The sequence below is a fragment of the Mandrillus leucophaeus genome, unplaced genomic scaffold (assembly GCF_000951045.1).
Source record: "Mandrillus leucophaeus isolate KB7577 unplaced genomic scaffold, Mleu.le_1.0 Scaffold1207, whole genome shotgun sequence".
In the NCBI taxonomy this organism is placed as follows: Eukaryota; Metazoa; Chordata; class Mammalia; order Primates; family Cercopithecidae; genus Mandrillus; species Mandrillus leucophaeus.
The window spans coordinates 92,383-113,771 of NW_012100399.1; positions in this window are offsets into that span (position 1 = coordinate 92,383).

Consider the following 21,389-nt stretch of genomic DNA (forward strand, 5'->3'; position numbering starts at 1 on the left):
TGAAATAATTTCCACCAGTGTATGTGAGGAATGGGAAGTGTCATTTGAATTGGACCTTGGTGGATGGCAGTTGTTCAATAGCCTGCTCTTTACTTTTGTGGATGTCAAGGTCATTATTAACAACATCATATTCCTAGAAAAATGGCTGTGCGGTGCTTAATCAAGCTCCAACTGGGATTCTGAAATGACTGTCTGGGGAAGTGGTGATGGACCATGCATCTCAGAGTGAGCATCTGTTGTCTGAGTTGATATGTGTGGGTGGTGGAATGAGAGAATAAGGACCGTGGAGGGGATATGACAGCATCTGATCCTCTTTTGCTGCGTATACCTCCACCTTGAACGTGGGGGGTTCATTTTGGGCAACAGTAAAAGGAGAGCACATGATAAGAGCTAAAAATAACATGTTTTTGAAAGATGTGTTTTCTAGGCATAGGATATGGCACATTGGGGTCTAAGGAATAAAATGTAACAGAGAGGAAATGCTTATTTTCTCTCCCCACACAGACCCCAGAGCTATTTATCCCCAGGGGCTCAGGTGACTGTCAGAGATCAAGTTTGTGCCCAGCTGTACACCAGGAGGAACTTTGGTTCCTGGCAGAGCAGGGTTCTGATGAAGCAGCAGTGGCTGAGGCAGGCAGATCAGTTTTGGGGTGTTGGCCTGGTGAGGTGACCAACCATTTTGGTTGTCCCAGGACTGTCCTAGGCTTAGCATTGTAAGTCTTACATCCTGAGAAATCTCTCTGTTTCAGGCAAACCTGGACAAGTTGGTCACCCAACTTGGGAAACAAACTGCCCTTTATGATCTTGTTTTAAGGGAAAACATGCTTGAGTGTCAAGCTGCTTGCAAGTGAGCATCTCAACCAGCAGTCAGCATTTACACACCTGAATATAAATTTTCAACTGCATGCTATTTTCCTAAGTGACCTTACAGTACATTATTCCAGTTAGATAATTGTAAAAGGTAATGTAAAAATATTCCCATGATGGAGAAACATCAGCTGTGAAGACATTAAGAACGTCTTATAATTTCTAGACCAGCCACTTTCATATTGTAACATTATAAATACATTGGTTCTATGAATGCATAAATATTTAATTTCAAGGATAATTAACTCTTCATAAGAAAAATGTTTTCTGCTTGAAATCCTAAATAGCTATTTGCCTTCTGAAGTTACAAGTAAGTTTTGCAGGTTTTGTTTGGTGATAAGAAATAGGGTTTAAGGGAACTAACATTTATTTAGAAACTAGTATAAATTGGCCCTTTATTTAATTATTTTAATTATCACTCAAACCATGAGAGGCAGATACACTGGCCACATTTTACAGATGAGGAAACTGAGGCACAGAAAGCTGAAGTGAAACAAGACAACAAACATGATGGTTGCCGAGGCTGGAACTTTAACCCAGTCCACTCTGACTATATACCAGTGTTCCTTGAGTTATATCTTTTTACCCACAGGTATTTTAAATAATTGTTTGACATCATGCACTATGGTCACAAGGGAGAGAGGCAGCACCGAGAATTGCTAAGATGTAGCCTTTGGTGTCAGAAAGACCTGGGATCCTTATTATCATGTACCTACCCTTCTTAGTCTCAAAAATGCATTTCATCTAGAAGTCTAGCATGTCTAATACTCATAACAGCTATGCTAGCTTTAAAAAATTGATATTTACCTATTTCTTTTATCTATTCACCTTCAACCTTTAGGAGCCATTAAGTTCTAGTTGTATCTTGTGTAAAACAATATAGCTATTTGAAAAATGTAAACAAAAAGTTCTCTTAACTAATAAATTTAGACTATTTACATTTATTATGATTACTGAATAGCTATAGATCTATTTCTACACCTTATTTTGTTCTTTCTCTTTGCCATGCTTTTTTTTCTTCTTTTTTTCTTTTTCTTGCCTTCTATTGAATAAATCAAATTTCCTAATTCCTCTTCATATCTCTGCTAGTTTGGATACTATATTTTCTACCTAAACAAAGTAAGGACATTAAAATCTGTTCAACAACAATGACCCATCCTAGACATTTTGTTTGTTTGCCGTCCCAAGCTAGAAGGGCATTATTTTTTGAATGTATAGTCAATGTTTATTTAGATTTACACATGTTTACCAATGTTTTGTTGTTTGTTGTTCATTATTACTTCTTTCAATGTATTCCTTCTTTCTGGGTTCAAATTCCTTCTTCCTGGAGTACATTCTCCAGTAGTTCTTCAAGATAAGGTCTTTACATGCTAAACTTTTTTAGTCATTTCTGCAAATATATGTTTTTCACCCTGACTCTTGAATGGCACTTTAGCTGCATACAGTGTTCTACACCTCCAATTTTCTGTTAACACGCTGAAGCTAGTATTTCAATGACTCCCAGCCTCCATTGTTGATCTTGAGAAGTCTATCGTCATTCATAACTGGTTTTCTATCTTTTTTACCTTTCCACTATGGTTGCTTTTCATCTTTTCCTCTATGGTTGATTTTAAGAATTTATCTTTGTCTTGGTGGCCTGAATTTCAGAATGATGATGTGTTCAGATGTGGGATTTCTTTTTACTATCCTTGTAGGGATTTATTGTGGTTTTAAATAAATGAATGTATGCCTTTTATCTACTCACAGCCACCTCTTTAAATGTTATCTCTCTCTTACTTTCCATATTCTTTTGTTCTTTAAATTCTATTGAGTAAACTTTCTTATTCTATGTTCCAAATCTTTTAACCTCTATTTCCCATCTATTTTTTAAAATCTATGCTGCATGTTGAATAATTTATCTGAATCTTTCTTCTAGTTTCTGAATTTCTCTTCAGAAGGTCCTTGAGCCCTTTCTACCTCAGTATAGTAAGTGTACCCACCTATCTTGCTTGTTCTGCTTCCCTGTGGAAACTCCATATAACTTGGATTGTGGGAGTGTTCCTTCAGAGCAGCTTTGTGTTTATATTTGCCAAGTGTGCCAGGGGAATCACCAACTGTCTCATATTAATTTCTTGGCTTGGTGACTTTTGGATTATAGGGGTAATAGAATCTAACTCCCAAACCATCATGATGTACAACTAGGGTTTTAGTTCCCTATGAAGACACCCTGCCCACTTCTACAGCACAGGCATGGACAGGCAAGCTAAGCCATGGACATAGTTTTTTCTAGTCCATCCTTTCATTATTTGTTATATGTGTAATAAACCGCCATTTGAGGGCTATTTGTACTTATGCTGAAAGATCAGTTCCACCTTCCCACTTCGCTTGGGCTGGAGGCCTAATTTATCACCCTCATGTAAGCATTAAAATCTAAGTTTCTAGTTTACTTGAACTTATTCCTGGTACTATCTTAGACAGGCTGAAGCATGAGCACAGTTGCTTAGATCTTTGAGTTTTTAGTTTTAATTTTAACTTCTGGTACTGTTATTATTTTTGTGAGCTCTATTTTACACTTTCAACATTGCGTATTTTATTCAGCATTTCTAATTTGTTTGCATCATCTTAGTTCTTGAATTTTACTCAACTGGATCTCACAGTCACGGATTCTCCACTCATTACTATCCTGTGTGTCCACAAAATGGCAGTCGTTCCTTGTGTCTCCTGCATGTACACGAGACAGTTACACAACTGTATTCAGGCAAATGTATCAGTAAGGCTGCCATCAAAGAGAAAGGAAGATGCACATAAATTTATACCATAAATAGTTAAGGAAACCACAGAATAGTGAGAAAATCAGCTCCTATCAAAGAAGTATGGAATAGAAGAAAGAATAGGAACTTTCTTATAACAGGAGTTATATTCTTGCTCCATCACTTACTACTCAGATGATCTCAGCCAAATCACATTCTCTCTCTCCCTTAGTTTCAGTTTCTGAAAACATGAAGAATACAACCTTGTACAACTGCTAGAATTAAATGAGGAAATGAATAAGATACTTGACAAAATACCTGGCATATAGTGAGTGCTCACTAAATTGTTGTTCTCTCCCTCCACTAAGACATAGCAAATAGGTGAGTATGTTGTCATGCCATTAATTAGGGATGGTTTTACAAAAAGGGATTTCAATAGCTAATTTAGTTACAACATCAACCTGGCCTTTAGAAATCTAGAGTCCTACGGATTCAATAGGGAAAGAAAGGGCCAAAAAAGATGAAAACGCTGACTTGTCCGTCACTCACAGCACCTACCACATTGATGACCTACAGCCTCTGAGTTCCAGATTACGGGATCTCTCTAACAAAGTTGGCAATTAATATCTTTGAAAGATCTGAATGGGGTCATGGCTTTAAATTCCTGTTGCATCTGTTCTTATCAAGGAGAAATGACTTCGGTGTAACTGTTTACCTACGCATAACTGTAGAATGTTTCCCCATTGACGTAGCATTCATCCTCCCACATTTCAGCTACTAAAGGGTGAGGGGAGGCAGTAAGTGGGAAAGACAGCCACTTCCCAGGCCACTTCTTCATAATGCCAAAATCGATGTCAGTGTTCCACAAGGATCAAGAGATAGAAGGAACTTTAAAAATCATTAACTTGTTGGAAATTGTCAAACCTTGTCCCTGGTATCAGTCCCTAGCAGCCTTGGTTGATAGTTTTTCATAATAGAATGATGAATAATAATTACATCCTGAAAGATTACAATGCAGTTGCTCTAGAGGAACAACTTATACTAGAGAACTAAAAATTGTCTTCTACATTGTTAACATGACACTTTCTAAGATTGGGATTTGCCGGAATGTTAAAGGTGGACATTTATTTTATTTATAGTACAGACATTTATTTGTGGTTCATACCATATCTCAAAAAAATTTTTTTGAAAGCAACTTTCCTTGGGATTAAGTTGTCATGGTCTATAGCACTGCAGGATGACTAGAGTTAACAATAATATATAGTTTCAAATTGCTAGAAGGAGGATATCGAATGTTCTTAACACAAAGGAATGATAAATGTTTGAGATGATGGATATGCTAATTACCCTGATTTGATCACTATCTATTATATGTATTGAAAAAAGTAACTTTTTTTATTCCAACCTTGTGGAACTGACTTTTCTTGCAAGGTACCTTTCACAGTGATGGTGAGAAGAGTTAAACTTACCAATTAAATGTAATTCAATCTCCTCTGACTCATTTTAGGTATATAATCAATTTAAATTTCAAACTCTATGTCTGGATTGTTTCTCTCCTTCAAAAGTTTCCCTTCCTTTTTCCAACATATAATCTAAGCGCAAGGAGAAGCACTTAGATTCTGGTGCCGGGGGAAGGACTTTTGACCTAAGCGTTGCCCTCCAGGGACTTCTTACCCCCAAAGAAGCAGCAATTTATTGCCACCCTTGTCTGGGCAGCAGTAGCCTCTGCCCTCACTCTACCCACTGTTGAAGTGCTCTTGGCTGTGATCCCTTCTCTCAGGGTGGTCCAAACACAATGTGTCCTGTCTAACTGGGCCTTCACGTTGCCTCCCATGCTGTTGGTCCACTAATCTCTGACTGTGAATCACATCCATCTAAGAGGTTGAACACCTACTCTCAATCCTCAGCTAGAGGGACAGTGTGCCCTTCAACTGAGCACATGTGTCCCAGCCAGCACTCTGAGCTACCTCCCCTTCCATACACACAGGAAAGCAGAGGGAATTGTCTTATCCTTCTATCCAGCCAAATATTCTATAGTGCCATTTCTTTTCTACTCTGGACCCCTGTGTTGGAGAAGAGCATCCTACAAATCCCTTCCCCTTTTCTGGGTTTTCTATATTCTCACTTCTCCTCCATTCCCCATACACACTGAGCTAACCCCAAAGAGTAGCAGCATTTGAACCATAGTCTTAACATGTCTATATTTTGTTTTCTGTCTGGCAAAAGGGCCTCTACTTGTCCTTTCCATCTGATACCTCTATACCATATCTCCTCTTTTTTCCAACCTTCTTTGTTCTGGGCAGTAATCACCTTCTCCTTTCCTAGAACCATAAAACAGCATTAATGGTGGAGGGGGCGTTCAAAACTAAATTGCTGAGACGAGATATGCCTAACGAGGTATTTCAATGACATCATCTCTGTTACATACTCAAGGGCAAGCCAAAGTAAAACATGTAAAAACAGCGGAAGTACAGGGAAGACAACGTATCTAGTAGCAGCTAATGGCAGAGCTCAGCTCAGCCTTGCAGCTCACGTATTTCAGGAGAGCCTCCTGGGACCCCAGTGGCTGGTGGTGTGAGGCCCATGGGGCAGTGAGATCTTGGTCTCATTCTTGCACCATCTCCAGTACAAGTTCCTCTAGTCCCGGAGCTTTGACAAAATTTCTGTTTTAGGTAATGCTGAGATTTTTGTGTCATTGGTCACTCCAGTCACTTGCAAAGTGAAACATTAATCCAATCTTCACATTTCAGAGGTAAGGAGGCTAAGGACAGCAAAGTTAAGTACCTGTCCAAGAGCAGGAACTCAAATTCAATTCTTTTGACTCCAAGTCCGGTGCTCTGTATGATTCATGCTTCACAGGTAGAGCAGTAAAATAACATGAATGGGGTGAGGAGGGGGCAAGTGGTAAGGCCCTCTCCAAAATATCTTTCTAATTCACCTGCTTCATACTTCAACACTGTATGGTCCTGTTAAAATGCAGATAATATATACCTGGGTGGGGATAGAGGGCAGTTTATTCATCATTGTTGAACATTAATAGCTTGGTGTGAATAGTTTATGAGTCCCTTTCCCAGGGACAGCCATCTGAGAGCAGATTTTAATGCATAGACACAGATAAAGCAGGACATGGGTCCTTCCCAGGGAGGGATCTTGGCTGGGGAGTCTGGGTGTTTGAGGTCGGACAACGGAGAATGAGCATGGGTGAGGGCAGAGTGGAGCTGGGGAGAAGATTGAGGAAGGGGAGGTAGGAGGACTCCAGAGACAAACCAGACCTGCAGCGGCCATGGGCTATTGCTGGTGCTGGACTGAGGCATGGGTTACCTGGCCTCTGTAAGCCTCAATTCTTCATAATCATTTCTGCCTCTCTTAAGACTCAAGCAAGTTGGTGATCTGAAAGTATTCTGTAAGCACTTAAGCACCATACAAATGATAGCCATTATGGCTATTGATGTTGTTATTATTACTGAAGACCACAGGAATCATTTTACAATATATTATTTGATTTATTGCAAAATGTCCTTGTAATCTGTAGACGTTTTGATTTGCTGTATGTTTAAAAAAAGTGACAAAAGAATATGCTAGTTCACTGACTATATAAGGTTTTCTTTTTTTAAAAAAAAAAAAGTGATTATATTTTCCCCATTTATTTGAATAACATATTTTGAGATTTTGGTAAAAACATAATTCTGCAGCCTTTTTTCCTTGCTATTTGGCTTATAGGAGAAATAAAATGTTACCTGCATGTGACACGAGAGATTTACATGAAAGGCTAAGTACCAAAGCTAATCAATGCACCCAAAAGTTGTTGAGTTTTCAGCTCACAGGTAAGCGGAGTAGCAGGAGGAAAGGTGAAGAGCTCCCTGTAGTGGATGCTGTGGTGTGCTGCCCAGATTTCCTCTTCAGGTGTGAGGCACTCACTTCCGTAAGTCCCGGGGCTGAGTCTCCCTCTGGGAATTACCCTCAGCTGAGGACAGCTGGTTCACTCAAGGTCAAATCCCCTCTCTAGTGGCAGCCTCCACCCAAGTCTCCTCAGTGCAGAGGTATAAAGACCAAGTCCTAATTTGGACCCCTTGTCCTAATTTGGGACAATTCTCCAGAATGTGAGACAGAACTGTGGGGGCCTTTTCTGTGATTGTATAGTAGTTCAATTTTTCTCTCTCCAATCACAAGAGCACTCCCCAGGGAACTTCCCAACCTCAAATCTCCATCCAGAAGCTGTTTACTGGGGAATCCAATCAGAGACACTCCCCATGCTGAGGCTGATGAAAGCTCAAGAGAGCAGGGAAGCAGGGCTAGTTATTCCAAGTGAGATAGAGAGAAGTTGGGAATGAAGCCACTCTCTGCTGTCCTTCGTGGGGCTTGCTTGTATAAGGAGAGGATTATTTGTACTTGTTCACTCAACATGTTGCTGATTAAAAATTAATGTAGGCAACAGAAATAATGATGGAGCCTTTTGGAGCAGCAATGTTGAGTCAATAGGGAGGATGTTTGCTAAAGATCTTGTTTTACGGATCGATGTCTTTCAATTGACCAATCCTTAAAACTGCTTTTTGCAGGATAGGAAACTGCATGACTGGCAATGTGGCAAAATTCTTGTTTTACATATTTTATTAATTGCAGTGTTATGTCATTTTAACATATAGTAAGAAAAAGCTGAGAAAAAAAATCAACATTAAGCTAAAAATACCTACTTTATCCAATGTAGATTATCAGATTAAAACCCTTATTATCTGCCCATTGGCAAAGGTGAAAAAAATAATATCTAGTATGGGTGAGGCCATGAGGATACAGTCAGTGTCATAAAATATTGTAAAGATTTCAATTCTCTCTCAAATTAAAGTAAATAAAATACTGATTACAAACCCCATTGAGATCTTTACAAGCAGATTCTAAAATTCATCTGAAAGAGAGAATGAAAAAACACAAAAGTCTTTAAGGACTTAATCTACCAAACATAAACACTTAAACTATAAAACTATTGGAGAAAAAACCATAAAACTGAAGAAATGACATGCGTGGCACTGATTGACAAAAAGACCAATTAATCATTGAATCAGAATACAGCCTGAAGCAGAATTTGTTAGATGACTCATTTTATATCAGTAGGAAAAAGAGGAACCTTTCATTGGTTTTATGTCATTTTATGACATTGGTTTTATGTCAACTGAGAAGATGAAGTTAAGTTCCTGCCTCACAAAAACAAATAAACAATAAAATAAATTCTAAGCATTAGTTGGACAACATCTTCTAGAAGGGATCAGATGGTAAATCTTTTCAGCTTTGGGGGCAATATAATTTCTGTCAAGTATTTACCTCGGCTGTTGTAGCACAAAAGCAGTTATCAACAATATGTAAACCAATAGGTATAGCTATTTCCAATAACACTTTATTTACAAAGATAGGATACTTGCTGATCCCTGCATAAAAATTATCAGCATTATAAAAGCAAACTATAATACAAAATTTGGGAAAATCTGCTATAACATTGGCGTGAGGAAGTCCTCACAAGACACAAATAAAATAAATTTACTGGAAATATGTAGTTTGGGCAAGAATGTATGGAAAGGTTTTAAAATGTATTCCTTTGGGGCATTAATTTCATTACAAGGAACTTATCCTGTAGAATAGATCACATCCATACACATTGATATATCTACATCTCCATAAACCTGTGTACAGAAAAAGTTGAAAATAAACCACATGTACATTAACAGAGGATGGATTAAATTATGGTCCATGTATACTAGGTCTAGTAGTTAAAAAGAAAAAGTTCTACATGTACTGATACGGAAAGATATCCTTGATATGCTGTTTTAAGAAAAGCAATTACCTTATGAAGTGTATAGTAAAATCTCAGTTTTGTTATACATGATGTATATTGTATACATGTGTAGAAAAAAATCTAGAAAGATATACATCAAATTGGTTACCTCTGAGAGCAGGGTGGGGTGGAGTGAGCACTGGACCTCCTACAGTATACTGTACATCCTTCTATAAGGCTTGAATGCATTATTGTGAACACATATTAGCTAAAAATAGGAAAGAAAGACCTTTTAAGAGGCTGCACTCAGAATTCTGAGAAGTGCAGCATGGAATTAGACGACTCTGGCCAATTTTTTAGAGATACACATGAGAAGAGGGAGAGGGTGTAACTGTCCTACGTGTTGTCATGGAAACAGTCACACTGTATGACATGCATACAGCCATGTCATAGACATCTGGGAGTGGAAGGAGGCAGATACCCACATGAGGTATGTTATCTCATGGACAGGAGATAGTGAGGATGAAATGGGAAGAACACTCCTTGGATTATAGGTGTAGTCCTTGTTACTTCATGGCTTCCTGCCCTGGCACTTGGCCTTCAGGCTACTGAAAAGATTTGTGATCAGGGTTAATGATATAGCAGACGTGTAACTCAAATATAACTGTCACCCTCCTGGCCCATGCTCAATGCAGTGTCTCATTCAAACAAACAGTGATCTAATTAAGAAGTCTTGAGAAACACCAGAGCCCTTTTACTGTGGTTGTCCATAAAGTGGTGGCTTAAGGGTTTTACAAAACAAACAAACAAAAAAGACTTCCCAGAAAGCTCTTTCATCATCTTTTACTGATGGCAGCTGCTACAGCCTCTGTCTCATTCATGTAGTCCCTTCACAGACACATGGTTCCCACATTTTCTTTGTCTTTCCCCAAACAATTTAACTTACACTTGACAACTGTGCACAGGTCCTTGAAACACGTAATCTGTCTTCAGCCAAGTCTGCATTTCCTGTGAGAATCATATTCCCATGGAATGTGGTGAATAAAAGAAAAAGTTGAAATCTTCAAGTGGTGGCTTCATGACTAGGATCCTCTTTATTCCTCCAGCTTTATCTCTCCTTCCCTCATGCGACTCACAAATTCTCCAAATTCACCATGCTCAATTTTGAACACCACTCCTCCTTCATCCGACTAACTTCTATTCAATTGACATGTCATAGCTTACTCGGTTTCTCTTCCAGGAAACCTTTTGGGATACTCCTAGAGCTGGTTAGGTGCCCCTTCTCTATAGCACCTTCCCTGGCACCTCTGTTGACATCAATCACACTGCATTACAGCTGCCTTTTGTGCCTACATGTCACTCCAACAGGAAGCAAGTTCCATGAGGATCAAGATCATGTTTGTCTTGTTCACGATCTCATCCCCAGCAACTAGCACAAAGCCTGCACCTAGAAGACAGCTGACAAGTGTTTGCTGAATGCTTGAAACAGAGATGGGCTGGGTGTGGCGGCTGATGCCTGTAATCCCAGCACTTTGGGAAGCCAAGGTGGGCACATCACTTGAGGTCAGGAGTTCCAGACCAGCCTGGCCAACATGGTGAAACCCTGTCTCAACTAAAAATACAAAAATTAGCCAGGCATGGTGGTGTGTGCCTGTAATCCCAGCTACCTGGGAGGCTGAGGCAGGAGAATTACTGGAACCCGGGAGGCAAAGTTGCAGTGAGCCAAGATCGCATCATTGCACTCCAGCCTGGGTGACAGAGCGAGACTCTGTCTCAAAAAAAAAAAAAAAAAAAAAGAAAAGAAAAAGAAAAGAAAAGAAAACAGAGAAGCCTTGCTTGAATAGTTCAGGCAATCTGAGCTATGTATCTTTCGAGGCCCTTGTTTATGCACAAAAATACTCTCAAATATCAGGCTTTTTAGTTTTAAATTCAGTCTATGATTCACATTCAAGGCCAAAAAAATTATTTTCACAGTGGGAGCCCTCTAATTTAGCCTCTGTGAAAAACAGAAAACATACTGAATGTCAATCAATAGAAAAATGATTGGATAAACCATGTAGCATTCGTTTTTTGGAACATCCTACAACTTCTAAAGAAAAGAAGTTAGAACTACATGTGCTGACCTGAAGGGATATCCATGATACATTAAGTGAAAAAGACAGATTGCAAAGCAATATTGTGTATTGGGATGTGATCTCATTTTTTTAACATCAACAACAAAAATGGAAGGAATGAAAAGGAAAAAACACAGATAGGAGTATATATGTTTGTATATGTGTGAATAAACATAGATTGGTGTGAATGAATTCATGTCACACTATTAAATTTGCTTCCCTTCAAAGAGTGGGAATGGAGAGGAGAAAATGATGAACTTCACACATCTTTGTAACATCTGATGTGTAAAAATGAATATGTATTTTTAATATCCAGTAATATAATCCAGTGGCAAATATGGAGATCACCATAGATCCTCCAACTTCCAAAATAGTGTATATCTGTGCTTTATAAACTTGAGTATGTATAAGGATCACATGGAGGTTTGTTAAAACCCATATTGCTGGGCCAGTCTCTGGACTGAGATTAGAGCAATTTTCAAGTGTGGTGCTTAAGAACTGTTAGTGATGGGGAAAATGTACTCATTCTGTTTAATGGCACTTACCAGCTCCTCAGAATCTGCCCTGTGACTCTGCGATCAGAAGTTGTCCTACATGTTCAAGGACATTATGAGTGTGGGGCTGTTGTTGGTTGTCAATATTCTGAGCCTTGCTGTATCTTTCCCGCCATATTCTTATGGTAGGCAGTTGCTTCCCTGCTGGCTGCTTGAAATAAGGCTTTGCTGTTATTGAAGATGGAAATACTGTGGACATGCTGGAAGGCGGCAGAGTGCTGGATCCATCCAGCCACTGTGTGAAGGGTTTAAGACAATCAGAAAAGGAGAGTGGAGTACCTTTGGGCCAGCAGAGCAGGGAGCAGTTACTACTCCTTCACTTCACGGGTCAAGGAGAAGGAATACTTATTAGACCCGCAAGAAGGTAACTGTATAGAGGGGTAGCTGTAGCCTTTGGTAGAAGGAAAAGACCTGGACGGGAGGAAGCTGGGAGAATAAATACCCCACCTTTACAGACTTTCCATCCTCTGATCGCCCTCTGTTGCTCTCCACTGGTTGAATCAACCAGAAACCAAAAGGCCAGAAGCCTTTTCATAGGGTCCATGCAGGTCAGCCTCCTGGAGCACAGAGCAGGACTGAAAAGCATGGAAGGGGAATTACAGGGTCAAGCAGTGGATATCCACACACTAACCAATTAATTGCTTATATTTTTCTTTTTATGAATACATGAGTCATATATGATTCAAAAATCTTTGTAAATACATCTAAAATTCTCATTTATCAGGTATAAAATGAAAATTCTAAATGATAGCAAAGTTCTGCTTAAAATGAAAATTGTAAATGATAGAAAGCAAAGTTCTGTTTAACTGTGGGAACTCCAAAGCCTGGTAAAGCTTCCAAAATCCAACCTCACATCATACTCTCAAATCAATTCCAAGTAGCACATAGAACTAAATGTAAAAGGTGAACTGATACAGCTTTTAGAAGCTGATGTTGAAAAATACTTTCTTGATTTGGGGCAATCAAAGATGTCTTTAACAGGACATAAAGAACAATAACAACAAATGAAAATATTGATAAATGGAACTACATTAAAATTAAGAACTTTGGTTTATCAAAAAGGACTATGAGGAGTGAAGAGGAACCACATAGTGAGAGGACTTATACGCAACACAAATAACATATACAGAACATGAAGAATCCTACAAAACAATAAACCAGGCAAATCACCCAACAGAAGAAATGGGCAGGAGACTCCAAGAAGTAGCCAATATACATATTAAATGGTGTTCAACCTCCTTAATTATCCAGAAAATGCAAATTCAACTGACAACAAAATACTAGAACAAACGCACTAGAATAGCTAAAATTAAAAATATGGACAAGACCAAGTATTAGTAGGAATGTAGCACTATGGGAATGTTTATATACTACTGACAAAGTATAAAGAGCTTAACCACTTTGGAAAACTGGTTAGTATCACACTGTTATGTTGAATACAAACATACAATATGATCCTGCACTTTTATTTCTAGATATATATCCAACAGAAAAGTGTGCATATGTAAATCAAGACATGAACAGAATTGTTCAAAGCAGAAGGATCATAATGCCCCCAAACTGAAAATAAGTCTAATGCCCATCAATAGGAGCATACTATTCAGCAATTAAATGAATGATCTACAGCCACACATAACCACATGATGAATAAATTTATACTCAAAATCAGGCAAAAGTATTCTGTGGTATAGAAGTCAGAAGAGTCGTTATCTTTGGGAAGAAATAAAGGGGCCAGTGATTGTGAGGAGGTCGGAGGGGCTCATGCAGTACCAGTAACGTTCTATGTTTTGACCCAGGTGGTGGTTACATACGTGTGTTTGCTTTGAGTTAATTAATTGAACTGTACACTTATTGTTTGTACATTTTTTTCTGTTTGCAGATCACAAGTTAATAAAAAGTTTAAAAACAAAGAGCTTTATAAAAGCTTGTAAGAATTAGATATAAAAGAACATGAGGTAAGACCTGATTTGGGAAAGAGAAAGTCTGGGATGGATGTAAATGACTGAGATTCTATTTTAACCCCCCTAAGCACTGACTATAATAGATCATCATGTGTTGCCTCCCAACCCAAATCTGGAAAATCATGCCCTAAAAAGAAATTGTTATAGACTTTAAATTTCACCCTATCATCCCTGCCCATTTCCAACCAGGCTGAAATTATAGCTCTATTTTAAAGTGAGTTCATTTAATATAACTTAAATTGACTGGCTTATCTGTCGAAGCCAGCACTACATTTCACAGCCCTTCACATACCAGCAAATGCATACATAACACTTTGTTCTTTCCTGTTCCCAAGGTCTAAAGAGCCTGCACATGAACAAAACAAATCCATAATACAAATTATGGGTATGGATAATAGAAAAGCAATGGACCAAAATCATGCATTTTAACAATTTCTAAATAATGTTTTATACCTAATAGCATAATTTGAGGAACTCAACAAAGCAACAAAATCTATTAACATTTCTATTAGTCCAACACAATCTCCACTTCTTCAGGATATCTAGCACATCTCAGCAGAATTTAACAGTCACTGCAGTGTGAAGGGCAAAGATCCCCAAACTCTAGCTACCAACCTGAGTCATATCAAGATTCAACCCAATCGGGGGCCTCATGTACTGATAGGAATTTGCTCTTATGTTTCTACTTGGGTGTGACAATTAACCCTCCCAGCACACTAGAATCAGTCAGTAAAATAAATGCAGTTGATATTGTCTAAAACTTGGCTACAATCAAACGGGACTGAGGAATGTGCCATTTGAGCCTGTGGTCATTGAATATTGCAGACCATTCTCTGGGTCAACAACCACTTCTGAGTGAGTGCCCATTTGTACCTGGCACCAGTCTGGGCACTGCAATTACAAAGAAGAATGAGACCCAATTCTTGTCTTGAGAGTTCATAATCATCAATATATTCTAGGGAATTTAGATATTATGTATAAGCAACTTGAATAAAGCTAAAATCCTCTCCATTTTACCACATAAAGAGAACATCTTGATAAATAAGCCTCCATTTACCAACACCCAGTTTTTTCTTTTTTAAAATCCCAACATGCTTATACTGTACATACCATTGTGTGACCTGCCTTTTTTTTTCATTAGTATTTTGGAAACATCTTCCTACTTTCAGAGACGCTGCATGTGGATGAATCATGTCTATCCTGCTCGTTCCTGAATTGAATCCCTAGCACTTGAAAGGAGTTCCTCCATCAACAGTTATTCCCTCCAGTCTCTCTCTCTCTCTGTTTTTAACAGATGCTTCACAGACAAAATGGGAAAGGTTGTATGTTTGACTTCCACTAGAAGTAAAATGAGGGAAACTTTACAGTTTGCACAGAAGCTTTTCATTGTCCCAACATCCCTTAATAATGGTCTTTAAATTTATGTGTACAAATATCTTTTCCTAAATACTTTTTTAAATTAAAAAAAAAAAAAAAAAAGCTCATGGCTGTAATCGCAGCACTTTGGGAAGCCAAGGTGGGATGACTGTTCAAGGCCAGGAGTTTGAGACCAGCCTGGTCAATACAGTGAGACTCTGTCTCTTAAAAAAAAAAAAAAAGGCAGGTGCCGGTAGTCCCAGTTGCTCAGGAGGCTGAAGCAGGAAGACCACTTGAGCCCCTGAATTCCAGGCTACAGTGAACCATGATGGCATCACTGCACTCCAGCTTGGCTGACAAAGTGAGACCCTGTCTCAAACTAACAGACAAAAACAAAAACAAAACAAAACCCAAACGAAATGGGTTTTGGATGGCAGATGAGCAGCCTCATCTTCTCCAAGAGGCTTGTGGCTTGGTTAAGACCAGGGGCACTGGAGGCAGAGAGGCTGGATTCCTATTCCAGCTTTACCCTCAGGAGCTCTGGGATCCTCTTTTCTACATCTTAAAAAAAAAAAAAAAAAAAAGATTAGGCCAGGTGCAGTGGTTTGGGAGGCCAAGGCAGACAGAGCATTTAAGGTCAGGGATTCGAGACCAGCCTGGCCAACATGGTGAAACCCCATCTCCATCAAAAATACAAAAATCAGCTGGGCGTGGTGGCAGGTGCCCATAATCTCACCTACTGGAAAGGCTGAAGCAGGAGAATCACTTGAACCTGGGAAGTGGAGGTCGCACCACTGCACTTCACTTTGAGCAACAGAGCAAGTCACCCTCTCAAAAAAAAAAAAAAAGACTAAAAGTTGGGACTGCTTTACAGGGCTGTGATAACCTTAAGTGAGCTAATACTTAAAATAGACCTAACAGTGCCTGACATAGATAACTACTCAATACCTTCCAGATTTTTTTTTTCTTAGCTCTTGCCACCCTAACTGAAGAGACTAAAATTCTCAGCAGCAATGTCTGAACCAAGGCTGATTTTATACAAAAGAGCTTTGCTCTAAAAGCATTTCCTTTTGAGTTATCTCTGTATTTCAAAATTGTGTCCAATGAAATGCATAGAATAGTTGCACAGTAGATGCTTGGTATTCTCTGATTTATCACTTGACGTTCAATCAGCCTGGTAGGACTCCCAGGGGCCATGGCAGTCTGTCCTTGTGAATGGGCTCCTCAGACAGCAAGGAGGATCTGTGGGCTGAGTGGTCCAGTGGAGAGGACACTTAGCTCACCACCGGGCTTCTGCTCCTGAATGTGCTGGGCTGCCCTTTCCTCGTCATTACACATAGAGTGACTCCTATGAAATGTTAAAAGTGTTGTTTTTCTGAAAAAAAAAAAAAAAAGAAAGAAGAAAGAAAGAAAGAAAAGAAAGAAAGGAAGGAAGGAAAAGGTGTGTATCAAGTGTGTACGGAAGAATAAGGTTATATGCTCTTATTTCACTATTATTAGTAAAATTTCATTTGCCCTTTTGCCAATTTCTGTCAATAAAACAGAGCCCTACCAGCTAGCTGGTTTTGTTTATACTACTAACTAATGGAATTTCAGAGCCCGGCCTTAAAAATGCACGCCTTCATAATTAACAAAAGGAACCTCAGAAAGACATGAAAGAGATGCCGTCTTCTCCCCTTCTACAGAGGGAGAGGAACCTTTTTCCCATAAAATTAGTTCCAGTAATCTAATTTGATGAAATATGAAATTGAGAGTAGTCAGATGAGTATCAGTCTTGCTTTTGTGTGTGAATGACTGTTACCAACTTATTTTCTTCCTTTATCAAAAATCTGTCCTTGAAAACTAATATGAACAAAGCAATCTTGTAAAAGCCCTAAGACTAGAAATTGTTGCCATGGCCTGCAAAATAACAGGGCTTGTTATTTTCCATTATTTTTTCCTGCTCCTGAGATGTATTCTCTTCTTTTCTAAGCCTTGTACTGCACAGAACGCATCACCCAGCACCCCACTGCCACCCCACCCTGCCCTGTGTGCATGGGCCTGGCTGACTTTGACCAATAGGAGGGCTGAGACTTGGGGGGAAGCAAACAAAATACTCTTGCAAAATCTAAGGAGGTCTTCACTCTCAGGTTCCACCCTGGGCAGCATGAGCCTGAGAATGAGCAACTTCCTTCCTCACTTGGGAATTACCGGAATTATGTTTCTAATTATGGCACCAGCCCCCTGCCCTGGAAAGGGCTAGAGGTGACGTGGGAGCCTTCTTCAGGGATCCACTTCTCCTTGGGCTCCCCTTACCCCTCCAGACCTACAGATAGAGATGGTTTCCTACTGTTATTGGTCCCTGGGTACCCCAGCTTCCCTTAACCCTACTCATACCTTTATGAGTAATTCCTTGAACCATCTGAGTTGGAAGTTATTTCTCACAAGAACCAATAATCTTTAAATAAAGGTAATTCTGAGTGTTGATCTTACTTGATAGTTTATTGTTCTGGTAATAATGTGATGGATAGCTCAGTATTCTGTGAAAGGAAAATAAATCTTGGGGCCCCCAAATCACTAAGCTAAAGGGAAAAGTCAAGCTGGGAACTCTGTAGGGCAAATCTGCCTCCCATTCTATTCAAGGTCACCCCTCTGCTCACTGAGATAGATGCGTATCTGATTGCCTCTTTTGGAAAGGGTAATCAGAAACTCAAAAGGATGCAACCGTTCCTCTCTCACCTATCTGTGACCTGGAAGCCCCCCTCAGCTTCCAGTCTTCCCCACTTTGCTTCAAGTTGTCCTACCTTTCCAGACTGAACCGATGCACTTCTTACGTATATTGATTGATGTCTCATGTCTCCCTAAAATGTAGAAAACCAAGCTGTGTCCTAACCACCTTGGGCACATGTCATCAGAACTTCCTGAGGCTGTGTCATGGGCATGTCCTCAACCTTGGCAAATAAACTTTTTCAATTAACTGAGACCTGACTCATATTTTGGGGGTTCACAATTCTTAATTAGCATAATTAATGGAAGTATCACTCTGTCAAACCAGAAAGTAAATGGAAAAGAACTTGAAGTCCATACATTAGTGTAATTTCTTATATTAACTGAAAAATCAAGAGTTTTGTCCCATTTACATAAACATAGGAGAGTGAAAACTTCAGTGAATGTTGGAAAGCATAGATGGAGGAAGCGTTTAGAAAGCAAGTCTATCACAGCCTACAAAGAAATGGTAATAGTGGCAAAATTTTGTAGGGTTTTTTTTTTTTTTTTAAGAGTATCTAGCTCTATCCTGATTTTCCAGTATGTAATCTATAATAAAGGGACAGAGAGCCATCCTGAGCCCCATAAATTCAAGTGTGCATCTTCAGCTAATGCTGCACAAAGCATGCATGAGAAGATGGCTTATGTTGCTGCATAGAAACTCCTACGGGTGGCACAGTAATTTCTTTTTTTTTTTTTTTTAGATGAAGTCTCACTCTGTTGCCAGGCTGGAGTGCAGTGGTGCGATCTCAGCTCACTGTAACCTCTGCCTCCCTGGTTCAAGCAATTCTCCTGCCTCAGCCTCCCAAGTAGCTGAGACTACAGGCGTGCACCACCACACCTGACTAATTTTTGTATTTTTAGTAAACACAGGGTTTCACCATGTTGGCCAGAATGGTTCCAATCTCCTGACCTTGTGATCCACCCACCTCGGCCTCCTAAAATGCTGGGATTGCAGGCGTGAGCCACTGCACCCGGCCAGCAATTTCTTTGCCAACACAACTTCTTTCCCTGAGCATTCGGAGCCACCCAATTGCTTTGTCCTCAGGGGGGCTGTTCAACAAGTTGTGACTATGAACCAGCAAAGCACAGCAAAATCCAATTTGTCCACACTTTGAAAAGGTACAGCTTTAGTTTCCTGGGACTGAAAGAGGGAGGGGGAAGAGGTAAAGAAGTCGCCGCTCAAGTTCTGGGGTTGTCACCTCAGTCCTGCAGGGGATGCTATTGTGTCATCATTCCATCCAGCGCTTGCCAACAAAAGAATGGGCCACGATGAAGCTCAAAGTCATTGCTCATCTATCAGAGCGTGGTATCGGCCTATTTGGACACTGTGTTAGATGAAGGTGGCTTTCAGAAGCCACCATTTCCACGCTTCTCGGTTGTGCTTTGATAGCAAAGTGATTGCAATTCTCCAGTGTGAAGCTCTGTAGGCAGCAGAGACACTGATGTTTTGATTTACACATGTACAGAACTGGACTAGCTATTATGATGAAAATGTTAATTAGTGTTATAACTGCTCTTTAATTTGCATATTCTGTTAATTAACTGTCTCCTTAAGAGTGACCAGGTTTGGAAAATGGGAGTGAGAAAACTATGGAAAATCAGAGACAGGAAAGATTGTAAAGACCTTTTTCCCCCAAATATACCCTTCTGATACTAAATCTTCTCTACCTTGTTCTTACCTGGGAGTCTTTCTACTTTGGTCTGCACACTTCTAGTGATTTTATTGCAGGGGAGAGGAGAGGATGGGTACCATTATCCAGTCATTACTGGGTATTATGTGCTAAGCACTTCACATTTTCTCCTTTATTCCCCATAATCACCATAGAAGGCAGATATTGTTACATCCAGTTTACAAACGTTGAAACTGAGGTCCAGAGAGTTTTTAAGAAACACAGTTTTAGAAACAAGTATGTAGACTTCTGGTTTCAGTTCCAACACATAAGAACTTGGAAGTCTCCACTTCTAGCCTAACAACAAGAAAAAGCTGGATAAACTGAAAATCAATGACTTGCACTTGTACAGGACAAATTATCACCATAAAATCTAGAGAGACAGAGAATATAGCAGAGGTCTGCTTACCTGGAACAGAAGCAACGGGAGCCACAGACTGGCAAAAGCATGCAAGAGGTAACTTTGACAACTTGTTGGAAATTGCCGGTGGACTAGCTGGAGAGTGAGAAACTGCTGGGGCCACAGTTTTAGGAGCCACTGGAAACAAGGGTAAGAATTATAGCAGAATTCTTGTCAGAAACCACGCGAAAGTCAAATGGGGTGAAATCTTTGAATCACTGAAAAAAAGATAACTGCCAATGTAGAATTCTAAATCCAGAGAAATTATCCTTCAAAAGTGAAGGAGAAATAGACTCTCTTGGAAAAACAGTCTGAGGGAATTTCTCACCAGCAGACTTGTTCTGCAAGAAATATTAAAAGTTCTTCATGCAGAAGGAAAAGGACATAGGTCAAAAACTTGGATCTACAAAAGAAGAGCATCAGAGAATTGGTTGATCTAAAAGATAACTTTTTGTTTAAAGCAATAGTAGTAATAATGTACTAAGTGATTAGAGCATATTGATAAGCGGAACAAATGTCACAATGGATGGGAGGAAGGAATTGAAAATATTTTAAATAAGATACTTGCACTATATGTGAAAAGGCACAATGGTATTATTTGCAAGTAGACTTAGATGAATTAAAAGTTTATATTATAAACCCTAGGGCAACCACTGAAAAAGTTTTTTAAAAATATATATAGTTGAAATGCTAAAAGAAGAGGTAAAATAATATAAAATATCAAAAAAAAAATAAATGAAAACTAAACAAGGCAAAGAAAGAGGGGGAAAGCAAGCATGTGTATAGCACTGTTCTAACCATAAAACTAATGTTAACTCTTTTAATCTTTGTTGCAATCTTATGAGGCAACTAGTATCATTATCCTCATTTTTCTGGGTGAGGAAACTAAGGTATAGAAGGTTAAGCGGCTGGCCCAAAGTCACACACCCAGTAAACGGTGGAGCTGGGATTCAAATTCCAGGCAACCCTTGCTCTTAAGCCTCACACTAAATAGCCTTGTTAATGTTACAGCCAGAATTTCAAATAAAATCACTCTGACTCCAGTTGCTGTGCCCTTATCCACTATGTCAGGAATAAACTCTGCCACTTCAATTTGTAAATCATTGTATCTTCTAGTCACTTTGGTTTATTATTTTTTAAAAATTTTTATTTATTTATTTTTTGAGATGGACTCTCACTCTGTGCCCAGGCTGAAGTGCAGTGGCACAATCTCGGCTCACTGCAACCTC